Raw genomic sequence first — 15,368 nt, 5'->3', positions numbered from 1 at the left:
GGCCGAAACAAAAAGGGAGACACACACCATAAGAGTTTCTAATGCTGAAATTTGTTCAAAGCAAAGTAAAGTTAAAATCTAAATATCGAATATGAAGAGTGAAAGTCAATTTGATCAGTTGCCTGGAGTGCATGGGTAGAGGATGCATGTTGAAGTGTTGTAAGGTGAAATCAAGATAATCTGGAAAGCAAAGGAGGAGAGCAGAGATAAGTTAGTATTGACTAAGGGTTTAAGTAACTGAAGGCTTTAGCAGGTGGTCATGTGTCCCAAGTTAGTAATTATTGTTGCACAATGGATTCATGTCCAAACCAACTACAAGAGTCCTGCAGGGATTGTAACAGAAAGAAGTCAGCTTCACATTGGGTCTCCACATTAATTGATTTCTTAACTTACACGTTGATGATTCACCAAAAAGACCGTCTGCAATGGCTCTCAGAAGTGAAGTGCTAAATTTCCAGTATGTGTGTTTTAAAATATTAAGTTCAGCTGCACTGACCCTGCATGGTCTGCACTACCACACTTCATATCAGTGTCAGTGCCATGCTAATGTTTCATTCGTCTTGAAGAGAGCAGCATGAATGAAAGTGGTTTAGCTCACTGCCAACAGCAGTACATGCTATTAGACAACTGCTGCTAACTTGAGCAGGCAAGTTCAATCGAGTGATGCTTCTGTGTGCTGTACTGTGTAATGTGAGGTCAGCGTGCAAAGCCTGCAAGTTTGAAGGCAAGTGGGGAGGAGTAGAGCAGAGCAGACAGACTTGCTAAAAGGGATTTCCTTGTAGTGGTTAGGGAAACATAAACAGATGAGTTTCTGCTGCAATATTAAACAGACACAGAGTTATGTCATAACATCTTTATCCTCTTAACACGCAATTGTGGCTCTGGTGCAGACACAGTCACATTAGAAAGTGTTTTCTTTTTGTAGAACTTTTTTGACGTAGAGGAGAAAAAGGAACAGGTAAGATAACTCAAAGATAAAGAAGCTGATGGTGATCATAGCTAAAATAACTATTTACAAGGATATTATTATATATTTTCCAGTCAAATGGTGAATAGCATGAAAATGCAGCATATATCAACAAATAATTTTGCACCTGACAACTTGAAATTGTCCTCTGTCCCTTTAAGGAACTCCTAATCTTTCCGACACTGCCCCTCTGGCTCATCATCACAACAATGTTTCTCCATGATGGCATTTAGAACTGTTCTTAGTAAAGTTGGACTGACATGATACAGTGAAACTTTAAACTAATATTTTTTAAAAAAAATATTTTGTTTACACAAGTAAGATACTGGAGCTTGAAGAGGCACCTTTTTGCGAGTGATCATTTTAAAGTATTCCTAGAAGGGAGATGATTTGCTCTTTTTTGTTGGCAGTTCATCACGCTTTTAACCAACATGTACAGTTTATTGTAAGACATCACTTTTCATTGGCCACATGGTTTTCATCAAGACAACACAAGCTGTTATTATAATATAATATAAAGCTCAAAAAGTCAATTTTGCATCCACCCCATACTAAAATGCCAAGTTAATTAGTTTGCTGTCTTGTTGCTACAAGTCTCATTTTGTTGTAATATCAATGTTTAACATTGTTATCTCTTCTTTGACTTGAGCAGCTGTGGGATGAAACAGGGAGGTGGGAGTAAGTAAACCCCTTATCTATTCACACTATGCTCTAATAACAGCAAATAATTAATTTACATATTCCTTGACAATGTGTTCAGAAGCAAATCTGCCTGATAACCTTAAAAGCTTAACTCAGGTACTATCAAATAAACACACATTTTTGCAGCCTTCATTATTATTATACTATAAAATATATTTGCTCTGCTGCCACATCTAGAGCTCAGATTGCCATTATCCAACCGTCTAATACTTCCAAAGTTTATCTCTACCCACAGGCTTACATCATGCTGGGTTTGTGTTACCTTGGAAATGTGGAGTCTAAAAATTGTAATTTTTCACACCACTGCAAGCTCAAAGTTTTTAACCAAACATGGCTGCCATCAGGATTGTTCAAAGGCCAGTTTGCTATTTTAGACCCGTACAAACATACATTTTAAAAGGTCTCAACAAATATAAATTATAATCAACAGATAAGTAGTTTAAAAGCATTTTGTTAAAAGAAAAAAAAAGAAATTGCAGCCTGCCTCTTCTAAAAACAGGAAGTGAGCGAGTACCATACATAGCGAATGATATGGCACTTTGATCTACAGTGTCTAATAGAGAACTTCATTAGATAGTAACTTATCCTTAGTCTGCCCATGAATAAGTCAATCTAATTAAAAATAATTATTGTGTAAAATATTCAAAGAGAACAAACTTGAAATGAAACAAGCATCAAGAACAAGAAACACATCAGACAGGACAGGAAGAAAAAGAGGTTAGGTTATCTTTATCTTTGCTTTTTGAAAATAGAAAAAGCATGTTAAAGCTCCAAAAATCCTCATAGAGATAGCTACTTTGCCCATTGATCTGACAAACCAGGCAAGAAAAGCATTAATATATAAAGATGACAACGGAATTTCATAGAGCACTATGTAAATCTGACCTTTATAGAAGACTGGCAAGAAGTAAAATGCCGCTGAAGGAAAGCCAAAAGAATTCCCCTTGGAGATTTTCCTTAAGTCATGTTGGGGACAAAGCAAACTTGTTGAAGAATGTGCTCTGATTAGATGAGAGCAAAATTAAATATTTGGCCTACATCCAAAGTACTGTGTGTGGCTGAAAACTGCAGCACATCATACAGAACACACCACCTAACTTTCTTTTAACAGTTACAGGGAAGATGGTCAGAGCTGTTGGAAATATGGATGAAGCGAAATGCAGGGCAATCCTGGTAAAACCAGTCAGAAGCGGCAGAAGAGTTGAGACTAGGATGGAGGTTCACCTGCAAGCATGACAATTTCCAGATCTTCAAATGAACTGCTTAGATCAGAGCAAATCCATGAGACCTGGCTGACAATATGCAAATATGTCTCACTTCCTTTGCCATCTATAGCCTAGTGGTGACGAGACAAGTATAGGCTACTGTGCGATGGCTTATTTACATACAAGTGACTAGAAGCTGATCACGTTAAAAAAATCTTAATTGTCGTTACCATTTTAAAGGGATTTATGGGGGATATCAACAACTTTGATACAACATATTTGGTTAAAAATATATATTTCTTAGAATCAGCTTCTTTTTTTGCCCTCTGAATAAATTCACTGAGGTAAAAGTTAGAATTTTTTACTTTCTTGTAAAATCACAGCAATATAAGGTGGCTTTGTCTTTGAGGCTTTGTCCACATCTGCCTTTTGTTGAGTCAACAAATTTGCCCATGACTCTATCTACTGCTATTAGGGAACCTAAAAAGTGTAGAAATGTTACGGATACCAGGAATGATTATTTGCTCTTCATCTCCCAGTTTCCATCTACTTCATGCTGTGTTCTTTGATCTTGGTATAGCTTAAGTTTTTTTTTAGCATTAACATACTACCATTAACACCCACCGCTTATTTGGTTGTGTGCCGATGGTGAAGTAGCTTTGAGTGATTACCGTGTCGAGCAACAGTACAGGCTCACTTACCATAACAAATTAAGCCAGAGTCCCAAGCCTAGAGGCAGAAGTCTTCATCTGAAGACCAAGAAGATAAAAAAAAAAAGAGTGCTACAACTCAATCAGTATGCGGTCACACAGTTTAGCAAGAAATGAGTCAGTGTGACAGAGGCAACGCATCTAATTGCCACATAGGTGAAGTTTTGAGACTTAAATTTAGGAAGAAATTTTGTTACTATATTGCATATAAAACAAACAAAATGCTGTGGAGGAAGCATGACAGACCGCCAGATATACCCACTGTTTGTCTCTCACATCTCTTGCTGCATTTTATTCTTCCCACTCAGGCACTTCTTAGCAGACACAAATTCACACAAACAAGCACAAAAAAAACCTTGGCTGTCATTAACGCCCACAGTAGCAAGGTCAAGCCGGTGAATCAAACAGCCATCCCAATAGACACGAGTTCCCTAGAGACATGAAAGCCCTGGACAACCGGCATGCTGCCGAGTCAATTGTGCTCCCGCGAGTGCTTTGTTGTTTCAGAGATGTAGACTCAGCAGCACGGGAGGATCAAAGCCTAAAGACAAAAATAGATCAGATTAATGAAATCAAGCTGTTTCTTCAGGTCAGAGACGAGGATGTTTATCAGCATGACTAACTCCCTTTTTTTTTTTTTTTTTGCAGTTACAAAAATCTAAAGCCGCTTCTCCACTAGCGTGACATTCACTAGTTCAGCCCAAGTCCGCCCCAGCCAGAGTCATCCCCATTAGCAGATCCTGCACGACTCTGTCATTTTTCAAACTGTCTTCTGGGGTAGTAGAAGTCGTGCACAAAATGCATGCAAATCAGCTGACCAGGGGTGTCCCGATACCAGTTTTTTTCAAGATCGAGTATGAGTACAGTTCCAGGAATGTTTTTGATGAAAATATACCATTATGAAATTATGTGAACTGTAAACTGAGATGAATACTCAAAAAGATTACCTTGACCTCCTATTTTACTTAGACAGTGTGAAAAATGTACTGCAAGATCTTCAGGTGTGGTTAAGGTAAAATTGTGTTGTGTGCTTGAAAATGGCTATGTCAGCGGACCTTAATGCCTGTTGGACACTTTCAACTAAAGGCCATGTTGATTGTAAAAGAGATACTTAACACCTGTAATAATCAGTCCTGTTGTAGAGGATGATCACTTGATGTAATGTACTCTGATGTGTAACACTACCATATATGCATTTTATCCACTCCATATACTAAAGAGAGATTGAATGCTTAGAACTACAAATACCATAGTGCCTTTTGAATCAGACATCCTATCATCTACAATGAGATGTTGTAGGTAAAACATAGCAATAGAAGCTCTGAGCACAGCATGACAGTCAGAGGAAATGAAGTGGAACCATAGATCAGAGTAAGGATGGGACTTGCTGAAGGACAGATTTGTCAGGCATCCCCTGACCCGGATGCAGATAGACTGAGGCACTCTCATTAAGAATAATTGTCCTTGAAACGTATGGCCATCTGAACTTTGAGAAATACCTTTAGCTCTCAGGGTTGGTAATTGAAGCTCACCGCAGTAAATCAATGGCAGCAGTTGTTGTGTCAACAGCCTGGGAGAAGATAAAGTGTCTCAGCATCAGGAGAAATCTGGATTTACCGAACAAAAAAAGTCACAGTCCAAATGAGTCAAGCCAAACGAAGAATGTCTTTGTTTTTGTTTTTGTATTGCAACTGCATCTTCTTAAAAAAAATCACAATTATGATACCTTTTGCATACAGGGAAGGTAGGAAGGTCAAATGTCACAAAAAAGTATTGCAATTTTCTAAAGTGTAAGGTGTTTCCATTGTGTTGCTAAAACCAACATACAGTCAAACCTTCCCTGTTCTCTTCTTGGCACATCGACACTGAGGACATGCTGGAATTTCTGGGACATGGCAACACTATGTGTAACATCTTACCATATACCACGAAGGCCTGAGAGATGATACTTTGACTGCAACTTCTGTCTCCGTTCCAGGCTCTTATTACCCTCTGTGCAGTTAACTTGAAGCTTCAGTTAATTAGCATCTGTGGTAATTAGCGGAGTCGTTAAGAGCATTATAATCAAGTTTTCGCCTTTACTCATTTGACTCCCTGGGGCTGTCAGGGTTTGTCTTTCTCACTTCCTTTTTCACAGCAGGCAGTATACATTATACATGCTGTGTCACAGAGCTTATTTTTTTGTGAAATGGTGATGCTGAGTTAGTCTGAAATTAACTCGGTAGTTTCACAGCAAAGCCATATGCATTGTTTGGCAAAGAAGGTCGCTGTCTGTGAGGCAAAAGCTGACTCTTCTACTGTTGTTCACTTACTGGTTTCCCATTAAATCCCAACATTTCAATGATCTTTCCAGTCTCATGTCTGCACTGAGTTATATAATAACCTATTCTTTATTAAGTTTGTCTTGTTTTCTCATTATTTAAATACATTCCAGAAAACATCAGATATGACAACACATTTGGACTATCCTTCATCAATGGTCATGCTGCTGTAAATTATCATGACCAAAAGGAAGGCCTTTTCCTTTTTTTCCAAAAGGCTTTTTGGAAAACTTTACAATGCTAAAAATCATAAAACACAACAGTCTACACAATGTTTGTGATTAGGTTGTGTAGGTCTGCTTTTGTGTTTTGATGAATCTCTGCTTTTCTCTCAGTCCGGCTCAATACTAGCTTCCAAGTGTCATCTGCCTATAAAGGTCAAAGTGTAGTTCTTTCTCTGTCAACTGCTGGACTGTATATGATTCAATGCAAATGGTGTTTTAGATGGCAGAACATCATGTTGAAACAAGAAAGTTCTAGAAACTTCAGTTTCAGAGAAATCAGATATTAATCCACAGCCAATGGCTCCCTGTGTTCAGTATTTTATTTATTTAATCAATGGCTGTCTCTGACTTGTTTACCTTTTCATTTTACTGCAAAAATGGAATTTATCTATTCAAAGAAGAGGTTAATGTTTGCTGTTTTTAACCCCTGCTTTATCCACGCCGTGTTTTCAGTTTGTATTCAAATATTTTAGAAGACAACTTCAGCTTTGGTTTGAACAACAAAAATCTTTCCACTGTCGCTGAAAATTTCTATTTGGTGCCAATGTTCTAAAAGAGGTCACCTAACCCTCCTCGTGCAACAGAGGTAAGTTGATAACTCTTATTCAGGCAATTAGTTTTCAGGCAGTGGGTGTCAGTGAGAAGTTGCTAAGCACATTTTAGGACATTGGCAAAACTTTATGTGTCTGTGTGTTTTGGCTGCATGACGCCCAGTGTGTTGGCATCGATTCATCACCAAGAAAGCATCAAAACACAAACGCCTACTGCTGATTCCATGCTGCGAATTGCAGAGTTTAGGCAGACTGTTGTCACACCTGTTGCTCGCGGCGTGTACGGATCCAACTGTGTTTTAGCGCATGAATACATGCTTGGTTCGCTTCATTTGTATTTATGTGTGGGTGTCTGCTATGTGGTTTCTGAAGTGTAGTTTTAACAAAACAAGATGAAGCAATCAAATTATGCCCTCAAAAAACTGCTAGCTTGATGAAAGATTAAGAAGACTTATCATGTAGGGACAATACAAATACACAGTCAATTTGTTCTGGTACATGTTGTGATTCATAATGAACCAGAGTAGGTTTAGCTGTGCCTTGTAATCATAGGTCTTGTGCAACTGTTGAAAAGAAGGATCTTGACCAAAAATAACTTGTTAAAAAATACGCAATTTTTGCTTAGAAGTTCTGCATTTCCTCTCCACATGCAGCTTGTATTTTCATGGACCATTACACTAAGAAAATAATTTAGAACATCTAAATGTCTTTCAATAGGACAAATATATGATTTCTTCTACAGCAGTGTTATACAAATGCCACACCTCATTATGTATACATAAAATCAATCCATCTTCTTCCACATATTTAGGATCGGTGGTGTAAGAGGTCCAGGATTGAAACCCTGTTTTTTTTTTTTTTTTGTCTCAACCCTTCTGCATCGCAGATTACAGCAACACCCACATTACTACAGGCAAGGCTTTAATCCATACATCCATTTCTCGCCTCATTCTGCTATGGGACACAAAATAATTTAACTCTGTGCTTGAAGCAGATACTAACCTCTGACCAAGAGAGTAATCCTTAATAAATAGAAAGCCTGGGCCTCAGACTTAAAGACAACTTCCAGTTCGTGCTGAAAGTCTTGGCCTAAATATATCAAAGAAACCAAATCATATGAGATGAGATCCTGAATCTTTCAAAAAGGTCTCTCTGGTTACTTCTCCATGACTACAACTTTTGATCCTGGCCATGAGCTCCACAAACAAGTATGAAGACAAGCGACAGCCTTGGCTGGGTTCACGATGCATAGGGAACAGGACTGACTTGCCACGAATGTAAAAATAACAGTTATTTTGGTTAGCGCTTACTTGGAAAGCCATTACAAGTATCATTGGTTCCCCATACTACAGCAGCACCCCCAACAAAAAAAGGATAAATGAGGAAAAATTTGACTGAAGTATTGAAAATAAATTTGAAACAAATCACTTAACATAACTTTTCAAAATCTATTTTCGTGTTAGCAGTCAATTATGGTTTTATCATTGCTGAACTGTTGCCTAGATACAGAAGACGTGTTATTTAACTGACCTTCAAACTAAAAAAAAAAAAAAAATGAAATGAGTGTTCAGAGCCAAAATCAATAGAAATTTGCCATTATTATTCAATGACTTAAAGTGCAAAGCAATTAAACCAACTAATCATCAAAACAGGGTCCAAAGCCGAAACGGCACACAGCTGCAGCATTTTGAGCCATGTGGTAGATGGGCATTAGAAATGGAAAAACATTTCTCCTGAATCGTCTGTGCATACCGCTCTACAACGTGATGCAACCAGATCCAACTGTCACCCTTCGCTGAACCTGAAAGCTGCAGCCATTTGTTTACATAAGGGACCTGCCAGTTAAGGCATGTTAGTGTGGCTACTGAATCACTGAAACCACAATAGCATAATATTTCTTTTACAAGCCTTTGTGCACATAGACAAATACACAACTTCTCCCATATAAGCACCCACAGTGTGACACCTGCCAGTGCCTTTCAACACAGTCTAGACAAAGAGTCACTTCACCATCGGCCAAGGTGATAGTGACGATGCTCCATCAATGCCAGAGTGCCATTGCCAAAGCAATAAGAATACATATAAAAATATACGCAGACAATAAAAATGATCTCTCTGCTGTTCAAATATGGGATTGTGTAATGAATGTAATTCGCCACAGAATATCACTCCTATTATCTTCCATTTGTTTATTCGTGTCTTTTTGTTCTAAACCGAAATCATATGATGATAACAGTATCCAACAATAAAAAACATGGGCTCCTATGAGACATAATTTTATTTTATTTTTTTTTAGGTTGGAAGATGATTAAACAAAGTACAAAGAAAAAGACGTCATAATGCAAAACTGAGATGCATGCACGTGGAAGACAGAAACGTGAAAAATATTCACAAGATCAGTCAAAATGACATAAATGGAGAAACACAGTAGCAAAGGAGTACAGCTTGGAAATATGTGCCATTCTTCCCATTTCGGAACCTTTCCAGAAATTAGAGGAATTCATGGACTGAACTTGTTTTCCAACTAGACTCTTTTCTACTTGTTTTCAGCTGACACTGGGGCGATGTTTCTTTGTATCCACCAGATCAGGTATGTTGCCACTAAGCTGAGCAAAATATGTTACACAGTGCATCTGTATAAATCACCATTTTTACCACTATTACTTTACTAGAACTTTTGTATTGGAACATGTGTAAAATATTCTTCTTTAAGAGTTTTACCCCTAAATATCTTTGAAGAAATTAAATTTTTATATATATAAACTATTAAAATGGTACATTTCAGCTTATTTGGTTGCTTTATTATTTGGATCCCCATTATACATTGCCATGACAATACCTAGATCAGCTAGATCTTCCTGGGGTCTACATCATTAAAAAAAAAAAAACACATTTATTACAAAAACAGTTCCACACACCGAATGTAACTTTAGCAACATAGAAAATTGATTCATAATATCTATAATATAATATATTATGTTACGCTATAACATAATACATCTAGTCAGTTCAGTTATTTTATGGGCAATAAACCGAAAATAAGCTATAAATCAGTTGTTACATGTCATCATTACTGTTAGCCTTCAGCAAAATAGAGTTTAAAATGTTTGGGAAAATATGTTTGACATTGCTTTATCTTAAATCAGAATAGCTAGAATAAAAAATAAAAAAACCTTCCTCAACTCTTTCATTCATTAAACGGAATGAATTATTGCTGTCAAAACAAGCTTTACCACCCACTTTACAAAATATCTCACACACACATACACACACATACCAAAATATATCCTTGCCAACTCAGTCTGTTTGGAGGAAATAAATCAAATTGATGTCAAGTCTTTCAAAGGCGTATATTGTCAATGTAGAGATTTTGTCCGTATACCAAGGACAGGAACAAAAAGAAACTTTAATAAGACAGAACTTTGCTGTCCATTCACATTACCACTATGGAGTTAAAGGGTTCAGCCTTGACCCAGACATCTTTTCAGACTTGCGGTACTTCAGTTGTTCAAATTCTGGGAATCTTTTTATTATCATATTATATAAATATATATAAGACTAACAAAGCATGACAAAATTTATGAGAAAATAAACAAGGGCAAAGAGTTGTGCACGCATCCTGCTGAACACACACACATTCAGCCACAGTCCCTCACATGTTTCGCCCACAGCCCTTCTGGGCTTGTCGCCATGGTAACAACACCAGGGATGGTGTCCTTGGTAGAAATGGAGAGATGGAGAGAGAAAGAGGCAGGGAAGACTAGATGTACAGACACTTGTTGAATGCTTAAATTGTTGCCTTAACAATGCTTAACTTAATCTAGCGGATGATAAAAGTTGTTTTGCTGCTCTAGGCACCTTTCTTTAATCCTTGTACCTCGCTGCTTTATGGCAGCGTACACGTGATGGGAGAGAATTATTCAATCTTAAGAGATACCTTGACATTTTCACATTAATTATATTTTCATAAAACTGCTAGCTTCAACAGCAAAGATGACTAAAAAGTGTCTCTACATGCAAAAAGCAACTTCAAAATATACAAGTTTTACTTACAATTAATTTCATTTTAGTGACAACACACACATCATTCATTTAAAGTATGGCACCTTTCAAGCACAGTTGATTGAGTATTAAGACTGCATTGACTTTTGAGAACGTAGCTGTAGTTGAGATAAAATGGTAATATTCTGAAGATGCAATGATACTAAATTCACAGTAAAACTAATTCAATACTAGTATAATTCAATACTAAAAGACGTTTTCAGAATAAATATTGTTTCAACTCTAGAATAACTTCATTCTTAGAAAGGCCTTTGGAGCTACAATTACCTATGTAATGTCCATGGCACACAAACACATGGGAAGGACTCTGTTGCAACGTGATATTAAATATGTGATGAACTCATCAGTGAGTGTTACATTTCCCAAAGGAAGACAACACTGATTATACATTGAAGCTGAGGTGTTGTACACTATACTTTGGATCTGCTCCTCCCTTTGCTATTGGTTTCTGCCTTCATGGGCTTCAAGCCAATCAGCTGCCAGCAGTGATCTACAAAGGGACTGTGGTGGCATCATCCTGGGTCTCTGGCAACTCCGTTTATATGGCACCATGATGCTGCCTAGACTTTTTGCTTGTTGGATGCATTTCTTGCAATATGGAGTTAACCACTTAAACTGTCTTCCCACAGCAGAGTAGTTTTTTTTGTTTGTTTGTTTTTTTGTTTTAATAATTGTTTTCCTGCTCATTGTATTTCTAAGGTAGGCAAATTAAGATATGTTAATTTGCCTACACTCAATATCTGTAAGGACTATGAGGAATAAATTACAATAACATCAAACTGTGTTTCAGTTTTTTTGTGTTAAAATGTGACGTTTAAATAGGTGTTGGTCTATTTCATAAGTTATGGTTTGAGTACTTATAAGCCCCTCTTGAGAAAATACAAGAAGCGTTTTACTAGAACTAAGGTGAGATTAGTCCAATGTTTTCTTTATCATCTTACAGGATGCACTACAAAATCCTGGTACTGACTTTTAGAGCTCTTCATGGACAGGCGCCAGACTATATTAAGAACCTCATCCAGCCTTATGTTTCGACTAGGAGCCTCAGGTCGTCCAATCTGAACTTGCTGATGGTTCCTCGGACCCTTTTTAAGACTCGAGGAGACAGATCTTTTAAAGCTGTGGCGCCTCGCCTCTGGAATGAGCTACCTTGTACCATTCGATCTCTGGATTGTATAGACACTTAGAAAACAACTTAAGACCCACTTTTTTAAACTTGCTTTTTAGCGTAATACTGTGTTTTATTGTTTTGTATGTTGTTTTTAATTTATTTATTTTTTACATTTTGTGCAGCACTTTGTGACCCTGGTCTGTGAAAAGCGCTATAGAAATAAAGTTTACTTACTTACTTACTTACTTACTTACTTACTTACTTACTTACTTTTGTGATGGAAGTAAATTCTGCATTTACATTTAATTTGGAAAATCAAAGTTCCAGAGTTTAGAAGACGCATAAAGAGATAAGGAGTTGAAGCTGGTGGGCTAGTAGGATGCTTCCACAATCCTTGTTCTTCCACTGTAGATGAGCTAACAATCTTGATGGGCTTGCTGATCTAATTTTCCAGCAGGATACTTTCCTCCACTACCAAAATATGTTTCCATGACTATTTCACTGTGCTTAACTGACCAGCAAACCTGAGTTTTACAATTGCCACAGGCTGAGTCTCCATGCCAGCCACACTGATGCAGTAATTATTGCACCGTAGCTTCAACCAAGTACTAAATGGATATACTGGATATACTTTTCAGTCGTCCTTTCCATTAAATGTTGTCTTTTATTGGTTCTATGTAACATTCAGATTTATAAGCAACTAAATCTATGGCCTCATAAACAATAAATCATCTTATTAAATGGTTAAAATAGCTATTACTATGTTTACATTAGATCTGGGGGGGGGGGGGCTGTTTCCCATTACCAGGAGTAATTTTGTGCAAAATTTGATACAAATACAAGTCATTTAAAAAAAAAAAATCAATGTTCTGTATAATTTAATTGAAAGACAGATCTACCTGGGTAAAATGTAAAGCATCAAATTAAATAATTTCCCGTGACTCTAACCCTAATGCTTAATGTTAAACCTTATCACTTTCTGAAAAAGTCACAGTTTTTTTTTAAACTTGCTCTCTATTTACCCTGAAGGCCTGTGTAAATTTCATGATCTAGACATTAAATGAAGCACAGTACACGTAGTGAGCATTTAAAGCTTGTCCCGGTCTAGAGGGCAGGATGGCAACAAGTGGTGTAAAAGGCCTTCCACAGTGAGAAAGGACAACGCTGACATTGTTGCTCATCATGATCTGTTACTGCTTGATGACTGTGTCAGTCTGTCTACACTGTGGCAGATGTCTCCTTAACAAGTGCTCTATATTCTGACACAGTGGTGTGTGAGCATATGTGTTGTCTGTTTCTGTGACTCTGAAAAATAGACAAGAGAGACAGAATGAGAGACACAGAAAGGAGAAAAAGCAGGATTTCTTCCCAGGAGTAGCCCATGCCTGTCTTGATAACAGATGGGGCAGATTAGCTGGAAAGGTCCTTAAGGTGTGCAGGTCTTTTAGGAGGGGCACAATAGTTAACTTAGAAATGTACACATGAGCATACACACACACACACACACACACACCCACACATACACACACACACACACACACACACACACACACACACACACACGCACACACACACACACAGGTATAGCCCTAAACGTTGTGAACACATCAAGAATTGTTTACAATATTTTTAAATTAAAGATTACAATTAAGGAAAACAAAAATTTTTGATAGGATGACTCATTTGTGAAAAGTTTGTGCTTAAAGAATTGACATCTAGCAAGGAGAAGTTGTAATTTTGAATTAGTGCTTGTCATTTAGGACATAAAAGCTTCTAATACATTTTAACATTTCTGTTAGACAGTGGTGGGTACTGCATGGACAGAATCCTGAGGAAACGCCTTCTATTCTGTCCCTATAAACTGAACATCTTGGCTTATTCCCAAAGAAATAGACTGCTGAAGATTTAAGCACAAAATTGACCTGCCTATGGTCAAAATGGCAAAAAATGTATCTAAGCTGTGAATAAGATATCAACTTTGTAGGGCTTATATTCAGTGTAGTGGGCAAGCAAATAAGCAACAGAAAAGATGATTGTGTTTTTCTGCAGAAGACAGCAAGACCACAGGAGCTCAGCTTTTTCCCACAGATTATCTCTCATATCATACTGTCACAATACATTGATTAGACAAATATATATATATATATATATATATATATATATATATATATATATATATATATATATATATATATATATATATATATATATGTATATATATATTTTTTTTTTTTTTAAATAAAAGTTAGATAGTGAAACTTTAAGAGACTGTCTAATAATACTTTTTGAAATGATTTTAGCCATCAGAACCTTCTGCACTTTAAGAAGAGCAGCTGCTGCTGAGCATAAGAAATGCACTTTTTTTTTTTTTAATTTAGGAATTTGGTTTTTCTATCCAATAATTATTTAATGTCCCTTAATGTTTATCAGATCCTATTTTCTAAATTAAAAGTTGTTGTCAAATTGTTGACTAAGATCATGTAAAACTTAGATTTTGGGGCAGTGAGCAGTGAACACTTTGGTGAAGTACTTCTTTAATCTGACCAATATGTTTGCACTGTGATTTAAACATAGCTGTGCTTTAAAAATCTATTCATGACATGGAATAAAGTAAATGAACATATCAAATGTGAATAAAATATGACAAGTTCACAATTTGTTATTTGACATTTATGTTATCAGTAATTACTGATGTAATAACAATTCAGTCTCTTTCCTTCTTCCACCAACAAATGCTTTTCTCTTTCCAATTAAGAGAACATCTCTTCCCACACTCTTATCATCACTTTTCCTTAGATTATGTAGAGGAATACACACATCCCATTAAGTCTATGTTGAGTTTCTACAACAAAAGTCAAACATTGGTCAGCAATCTCCAGCCTTTTTGCACTACATGTTACATTTTGTTATTATGTTGGATGAACAGTTGAAGTTCAGAACATACTTGCACATTCAATGGGTTTTTGCATCAACAGGGCAAAGTTGCTGTTCTTAAAATGCTCCTTCCTGGGCTAACACCAGCTTTGCCTGGGCCCAGGACGAGATAATCTTGGATGACCCACCCCATCCACAACATTCTGTGACTAGTAAAAAAAAATATTAATAATTGCCATTTAAAGACGTGATTAATCTCTTCCCTTATTCTTCTCTTCCACTCCACCCTCCTCCTGTCTGCTCGATATGTTGGTTTTTATTTCCCCCCATTTAAGACAGATACTAAATTAACTTCATGCGACTGAAAGCTAATAGTAATAATTCTTGCCTTGCTGAGTGACAGAGTCTCCAGTATTGTGGAGAAATAAAAAAAAGTAATAAAAGAGTAATATATCTTTTTTTATCTATTTAAAATGAAGATAGATTAATTGCGTCTCCAGATATATTACAATTTTCACATGCATAAATATACATTTTTGGAACATTTTGCTTTTCGCACTTGTGGTCCAAATTTATCCTTCCATTTATGTTTTCCTTATGTTTGGATTTCAGTTTTAAATTTCATGGGCCTAAACACTCCC

This window comes from Poecilia mexicana, unplaced genomic scaffold (assembly GCF_051168715.1).
Source record: "Poecilia mexicana isolate PSO_F unplaced genomic scaffold, ASM5116871v1 scaffold_6, whole genome shotgun sequence".
Lineage (NCBI taxonomy): Eukaryota > Metazoa > Chordata > Actinopteri > Cyprinodontiformes > Poeciliidae > Poecilia > Poecilia mexicana.
The sequence above is the reverse complement of the archived record's forward strand: the minus strand, read 5'-3'. Positions refer to the sequence as shown.